The sequence below is a fragment of the Pleuronectes platessa genome, chromosome 11, assembly GCF_947347685.1.
Source record: "Pleuronectes platessa chromosome 11, fPlePla1.1, whole genome shotgun sequence".
Taxonomy (NCBI): Eukaryota; Metazoa; Chordata; class Actinopteri; order Pleuronectiformes; family Pleuronectidae; genus Pleuronectes; species Pleuronectes platessa.
In genome coordinates this window covers 19,375,366-19,382,898 of record NC_070636.1, presented here as the reverse complement: position 1 = coordinate 19,382,898, position 7,533 = coordinate 19,375,366, and positions in this window count along the sequence as shown.

The following is a 7,533-nucleotide window of genomic DNA, read 5'->3' as shown; positions in this document are numbered from 1 at the left end:
TATCTTTTACTAAAAATTCATTAGCAATATACATATACAATATACAACATCTAATGTTATACTTAATCTAAGAATGCTACTGCAAGCACATTTTTCTCATCAGTTTATTCCATCCAATTATCATTAGGTTTGTTAAGACTGATATTGGTTAACACATGTATCAACCTAAGCAAAGAACTATTTTTTTCTATAATTTGCCTGTATGAGTCAACTCCAGCCTCAGAGGACTCTAAGCTACAGTTGGCAGGTGTAGAAAAAGAAAGGAATAAGCATTTAATTTCTATAAAAACCCTTGACGTCAAAATGGACCTAGCTGATAAGCAGTGAGCTATCCACAGCGAGTCCCTGCTGTTAATCTGGCTGTTGATTCCCACTTTTTCCCATCCAAGCTCTGTGCTGATTGTCTGACTGAGCCGGTGTGTTTGTCAGCAGGTTCCACAGGTCGTCCAGAGGGATTTAAGACACGGCCAGAGGGAATAGCTTCCAGGACACAGGACGCACAGGCAGCTCTACTCTGAACTGAGCTGCATATCTGCCTGGGAGACGCTCTCACTCTCCCAGAGCCTGGTTTATCAAACTGCTGCTGGAGGATTGATACTGGATACACACTCCCGGGCCAGTTACATACTTTATTTTTAAAGTCAGTATCTTTTTCCTGCTATGCAAAATTTCACCGTTCTTGCAGGAGACAATTTTTAGAGACTCGCCCCCGTGATTGTTGTGGAGCAAAAATAATCGCACCGTTTTCTTTTGCTCAGTGCTCTATTTTGGGATTGATTGCTCATGTACGCCCCACTGATACATTTATTACTGCATCACCGAGACCTCCACAGCTGAGAGGGAGAAGTGGGGGTGATGTCTCCAATGCGCGTTTCCAAAAATACTCCCTGTACATGCGGCTGTACATCCGCTCACCCTGGGAATTTATAATACAGCCATATTCACTGTGTGAGTTGGAAAAGGAAAACATCAAAGCACTAATTGCCTACACATATGTACGGTATAAATGCCTTCTGTAGCTAACTGCTGCAGGTTAATGATGCGGACAACAGCACTAAACAACAGCCATATGGAGCTGCATTATGTGTGTTAATATCCTTATGTCTTGATTTCTTTGCCCCACTGTGACAAAGTGTACTGTTGCCTTAGTACTCCTGGTCCTTCATGTAGAAATGGATCATTAGTTATCGGTTGTTACTCTATTGTTTCCCCTTATTGCTGCTCGCCTGAACAATGGATCTTGTCAAATGGAGATATGTTAAAGCTTTTACTTAGAATTAAGATAAATTTGTCTAATTTGAAATTAATATTAGACATCAATTATTAATATTGCATTACTATCAAGGTAAAATGAGTGTACAACTTGATTAATTGTAATAATCGATTTAAAAGTAACTAAACCCCACAAAAGTAGGAATATAGAAAAAAACTGCCTTTCGTCTTTTCTTTGTCAAATTTCACTAATTACTGGGTTTATGTACATATATTTTTTACATTTATTTCAGCTGATTGCAGTGATATGTCAAAGTATATGATTCTTCGAAGGGAAACTCCATGAGAAGTGTGTTTGTGTATATTAAGGAAGACAGGAACTGTGCCTTTCGCTCAAATTGCTCATTCAGAAAGCTTTATGTGGTTTTATTGATGTTGCTAGGATTCATGGATGAAGCCTATATCCTGTTTCGACAAAATAAATCAAAAAGCTAAAGTGGGGAGATACTGGACCTTAAAGAATAATTGAATCATTACATGCTCCTACACTGACATAGATACCCTCTTTATTTTCTATGAAGACATACAGGCAATATATATATATATATATATATATATATATATATATAGTATACCCAGTGTTTCAAACCGTCTTTGACCTTTCAGAGCCAATGCTCGCATAGAGTCAACTGTTTGGGATGTGTCTACATCATGACATTTATATACGTTTGAAAAGGTTAACAGCCTCTAATCAAAGGTGGACAGCTCCCCACCACCTGCAGCAGCTTGTGAGAGTGCGAATCTGGAAAGTAGCGTCATTTTGAAATCTATGCTGAAGCGAAAACCCTTAAACCATCACGTAGCATTCAGAGATGTCCACCATCCGCTTGTGTCCCACGGCTGTCTCTGCAACAAACACACACACACACACACACACACACACACAGACACACACACTGACACACACTGTTTGATGCGACATCTCTCTAAAAAAGTGTGTTGTGTGTGCTGCTCTTGGAGCCGTCGCTCATAGCTTGACAACCTGGATAAGCTGTTTGATATGTTGTGCGTGTGTGTGTGTTTGTGTTTGTGATTGGGGATTTCAGGGAGCGTCACTTCAGCCAAGTTTACGGTTTAAAGTTACACCTTAGGAAAATAATAGTTTCCTAGTATAATTCAACAATTGCTTCCACAACATGGTTTTATTTTGTATTATCGGAGTGTATTTCCTGTCCTAGCTTTATGCTGACCTTAGATCAGAGCCCGCACCAGAAGCGAATCTGCAGCGGAGGTCTGCATGTGGACTGATTTCATGTCATATCAGATTCTAACACAGTATAAATGTGCCTCATCTCAGCTGAGTACATCAAGCGCACTGGTTCAAATTCAGCCTCCCCTGGTGAAATATGTGAACTATTAGTAAAGGCTAACAAAATATATATATAACCAGAAGATGAGTGCTCACCTGGCAGTTCATCCTGAGAAAATACCATTTCTGTTAATAGGAGTTGTGGATACGGCTTATTTCCTGCACCATTTACAGCTGAAAGTGGGACATAAATTATTCATAATGCTTGTTTTTGAAAAAGGAAATCTACCCTCAATTACTAAGGCAGTTTTTATGCATGAGATTTGCAAACACTTTTACCCCATATACCTGCTACAGTTGGATGTAGTAATTTAGTCACATTCATCATCCCGAGCAGCTGGATGACACGGAGGTGGATGGCGTCGCGTCGGGTACGGGCACCACAGACGGGAGCGGTTCAAGGTTACACACACAAACACACACACACAACCACACACATTTCCTCTGCTCCATTTACTGAGCGACGTTTACACAGTGTTCTAGGAAGAGGTGAGCTGAGGTGAGCTGCTGGGATACATCATGGCGACATTATACTGTGCTCATCGGTTGAGGTACAGCGCTGACATGAATCAGTACATAACATTACCTTCTTAAAGCCTCAGATAATATTTATTCTCCATGTTTGGCAGGCGATGTGTCCCTGTCATCGGCTGCTCTAGCGAGAAGTGTTCACCTCTACATCACACTGCTGAAAGTCAGCAATAAGCTGTTGGTATAATCCCCTGTTAATGTGATGGATAGTCTTTGCTGGTCACACAGGGAACTGTGCAAAATTATAGGACTTTCTTTGAACACTTCATTGTTTAGCTACGTCTTTTTAGATTCATTAAAAAAGACAATGGGCTAAACTGGGAGACAATTCTCTGTTGGTTCATCACTGTGAGAGAGCCTATGCATATTATGCATATTGTCACCTGAGCCGTAGTTAATATAAAAGGGCTGATTAAAACTGCTGGCATTATACTTTAGAAACTGTCAAACTTGTTTCGGCTCATTTTAGGGTTAGAACCTAGAGCGCAGACAAGGACACTGGTGTGGTGAATATATAAAGGCTTTTATTGAAACAGGTGAATGATGGCAAGGAGGTGCAGGAGTGAAGGCAGAGTGGCAGAAGGTGAGTTGGAGGGACTGGTAAATTCAGTCACGACTGGGTCACAGGTGCAGGGCTGGGCCAGTGGAAGTCCTCCTCCAACACTTTGTCCAAGTACGGCTGTTTCAGAGGTTCGAAAAAGGACTGAAAGAAAAAGCCCCTTGAGTCGACCAAAGTATGCTGCAATAGAGTTTATTAGGTTCTATCACACAGAAACCAAAATGCTATGAAACCAAAATTGTATGGGGTGAGATTATCATGTGAGTCTCCACCAATCCTCTTCTTAGGATATATCAAATTTACCATTTTTGTAATGGTGTAACATTACATTGGGGAAGTTAGGGGATGTCCAAATAACCTAAACTGAGTTTCGAGAACTTTCTTACTCCTTCTGGACCCTTCTATGGTGGTTGCTTCCTGCTCCCACCTGTGGTACTTCCTACTTCCATTTGTGGCAACTGACTTATTTTTGGGCCCAGTAACATAAGCTCCCTCTCTCGGCTACGTTCTTGATTCAACCTTTTAAGTCAGATTGCCGTGATCAGCTGTCAAGTGATTGATGTATTAGGTTAGAAGTTTTTTTGGCATGTGCAAAACTGCAACACGGAAAAGATAAAGTTTAAAACCTTGTGCACAAACAGACTTTTAACTTATTGCAGCGTGTGTATGCTGATAAGCCCATTTGACAGGAGATTTATGTTTCAGTTTTGTGAAGTTCTGTGAGAAACTGACATGCTCGGTTATCGACAGCAGACAGAGGAGATTTCAGGGCTAAATCTCTTGTCACGTATGAGAACAAAGAGTCCTTCGGCCTGGACGCAATGCCAAGAGAAGAGATGAGAAGCGGGAGGTTATGAAAAATGAATTACTTGAGGTGGAGAGATGTTGATGCAACACAAGGCTCACAATGACTATTGATTTGAAAACTGAATGTATACCCAGTTTGGAAGGTTCAGGGGAGCTCAGATTCTGAAAAGTCACGAGGCAGAGATTTTACAAAGTTGAACAAGATATCAATCATTGAGGGGCAAGAAAATGGGGTAAAAATAAAAAAAATTCTTCAAAAATGTCCCTGCAAATGGTTTTAATATAGTTAGAGATATCAAGTAGGTATTGCTAGAGTTGCTTTGTTATGGAGATTTAAAGTTTACGATATCGATGCTCTCCGACAATAGCCAATTATAGCTGATGGGGTGATGGGTACTGCAATAGGTTGTTGCTAATGCAAACCAAATACTTCCCTCTGCTGCAACTTCACATTTAAATTGTCCAACAGGTGAAATAGTTATTGACTTTTATGAAGGAGTAAAATAAATGCAAAGTGTTTGTCAGAGTTTTGTGCCTTTCGTTATTGGACTTTGTCAAAAATGTGACATGTTGCAGTGAATGATGGAAGCAGCCCCTGAGTTGTGAGATGAAGAGCTGCAGGCAACAGCTCTGCACCATAGACTGAAGATAAAGTAGGACGATGTGTTTCCACTTGGTCCCACTATCCAAAGATGAAGCCTAAATATCCCAGAGAGGAACGCTGCCATCTTGCACCAAAGACGTAATTTGAAGGCGGAGTCTGCGCAGTAGCAATGGGGGAATTGAGTTGCGGCATCAAGGTCTTAATTATACACATGCTCGGCGGTTCAATCCCAGTCTTCCCCATGTCGAATTGTCCTAGGGAAATAGAAAAGGGCTTTATAAATTCAGACTATTTACAAAAGGATGTTTCAATGAATTCTTCATCAGAACAAGACGTGACCAAATCAGGATGTGGCAAAAAATGTCTGTCCTTACCCGACAGAGCCAAATAACTCAACCCGAACCAGACATTTTCAGTGCTGAAAGGTACGTGTGTAGATCATCCAAAGTGACCAAAACCAAGCCATACTGTTTTTGCTCTGAACATGGCCAGAAGTGTTGGGTGGGCTCGCGTCAGGTTTCCACTCTCTGGATCACATATACTGGACCTCATGTTGTCATAAGCAAACTGGTGCCTATTCACAAATCCAAAAGACAAGGTGGTTACTCCTCTTTATGTTGCACAATATTATTCAACAAATAAACAATTTTTTTTTAAATTTTAGCATAACTCACACATATTTTTCCAACATTATAGTCAGTATAGTCAATGTCACACATTCTTAATGCCAGACACGGGTTCGTCTGGACATTCCAAGCTGAAAATATGTGACACCTCCATGGAAAAATATCACAAATGACAGTTGATGTAATAATGCGCTGATGTGATTGCATTTTGTAGACATCCAGAGGAGCATTTCATTGCATTCACATTATTACAGTATCCAGCAGCTATCACCTAATTGCTCATTAGTGAGAGAGGAAGAGTGACAGCCAATGAGATACTTATTAAGACTGAGTGAGAGGAGGATACCAGCTCTCCAGACGAGACTAAATAAACTGTGGCAGGATCAAATTTCACTCTTCCAATCCTGCCGTGAAACTTATCCCTGCCCGGACAACTTTGTGTGTGAGAAATAAACAAAAGCCCACACATTTAGTCAGCCTTTCCCTCAGGCATTACTAATAATGAGGTTAATAATATGTGACTCTGGGACTCAAGAATCCCCATGGAAGTGGAGATGAGCTGCAGAAGCAGACAATAGATAAGGTTTGCTTTCACTAAGCTCTCTGTGATGAACACACACTCTTATGGAGGATACAGTGCTTCATAGAACCTAAAAAAGGTGAGGTCTTTTTTGCTACAGTTCTCAAAGTACACAAAATGATAAGGTCTGAGAGGAGCAGGACAAATAATGAGTGAATCCTTTCTTCATAGCAGCGCACATTCATTCATTAATTCAGCTCGTCCTGACTGCTCGTTCTCTTGCCCTCACACACACACACACACACACACACACACACGTGTAAACTTAAAACAACATAATTATTGATCACTATATCCGTTCGATTTGGCTACTTGGCTGCGCTGTATTTTTTCATTACACGTCTGTAATGGTGGACAATTAGCAATAACCTTGCATGTGAGGGACACGGTTACATTAAATGCATCAGGCTCTGTTTGGGTTCTGATACAAAAAACAGAAAGCCTGTTGGATTGGGTCTTTTAGGTACTGATTTTCAATTCTAACAACTTTGGTGAACCCCCTTTTCATGTTCCCTGGAGTCAGGAGTTAGCAAACGTGGAGTGGATGAGCTGAGCTCTGAATACATTTGTGGGTAGGAGCTACTTTGACTCACAAAACAACTCAAACATTCTGAGTCTGCAGTTTACAACGAGCATTTGCTGATGTGAAAGATGCCTCACAGACAAATGGATCTCAGAAGACGTATGACTAAGATATGCTGATTTGCTTGAAGTTGCAAAGTGATGTGAAAAAGTTTATACAGCCTATTTGTCAGTCCACAGTTTGAAAACAGTTTTCGTTCCATCTACTCTTCCTTGAAGTGAGCGCCCAGTTAAAATGAGGCCAAAGGCAGAACATGTGTGAGTGGGGAAAAGGAAGAAATAGAGTAACTAATTAAAGCTGGTCATCTTTCTTCATGACAATGGAATTTTTGACCATCCTCCAACATTACTGTATATGCCACTATATATTATGTATATTGTATATTACACATCATATCTGTACAGGAGAAAAGTACCTGTCTAATTCCACACACTCCCTTCTCTCTCTAAACAGTACCAAAGGTCAGGTTATTGATAAAGGACGAACCAACAGTACATTGTAGTGTGTCCGCTTAGAGACTTTCACATCTAACTCAGATGAGCCAGACAGAGAGGCAACTTCAACTCTCACCAGTTTCAACTCTTTTGCATATTTCACCAGTGGCAAGATGCGAGAACACAATGTAATATAGGCATCCATTATTTAGGCTTAACTGTCCAATA